Source organism: Eurypyga helias, unplaced genomic scaffold, assembly GCF_000690775.1.
Source record: "Eurypyga helias isolate BGI_N326 unplaced genomic scaffold, ASM69077v1 scaffold43760, whole genome shotgun sequence".
Lineage (NCBI taxonomy): Eukaryota > Metazoa > Chordata > Aves > Eurypygiformes > Eurypygidae > Eurypyga > Eurypyga helias.
The window spans coordinates 34,526-35,236 of record NW_010225816.1 but is presented as its reverse complement, the minus strand read 5'-3'; positions in this window follow the sequence as shown (position 1 = coordinate 35,236).

Here is a 711-nt window from a genome sequence, read left to right as displayed (position 1 = left end):
GTGCAGGCTCGGACACGGTTGGTGGAGAGGCATTTCAGAGCCTTGAGTTTAGCTCCCAGAGTTTTGGTTTTCAGGGTATATATGATGGGGTTTCCCAAACAGTTCATGGTTATCAGCATAGCCGTACAGTTGCGAAAGATGTAGACGCCAGGGTAGAGGTCAGCGTGGCACTGATGGTTAGTTGCATCAAATATGACTCCTGCGAAAAAAGGAGCGTAGGAGATCAAGGCCAGGAGCCAAATAAAAATACTGGTTCTGGCAACCTGGATTTCAGCTGACTTGTAGGTGCCAGTAGCTTGGCCACACGCTTTCATTCTCAGCTTTCTTTTCCTCAGGATAATAATGATTCTAAGGTAAGTGAACAGAGGTACAATAAAAGCCACCACAACATTGGGAATGGAAATGAAGATGAGGTAGTCGACGCAAAACGGACTGTAGAGGACAGAGCGATTTTTTTCCATATGCAGGCAGTTCCACCCCATCAATGGCAAGCAGCCCAAAAAGAAAGCAAGGACCCAGTTAATTAAAACTGCAGCTATGCAATGGTTTCTTGCAACCCTGAATCTTGTCCTCATGCTTTCAGCCACAGCCAGATAGCGTTCAATTCCAATGCTTACCAAGTTATAGATGGTGGATAAGATAGACGTAGTATATAAGGCATAAGGTGCAAGCATATCCTTGGATCCAAAGACTGTAATGTCAGGATTGGTG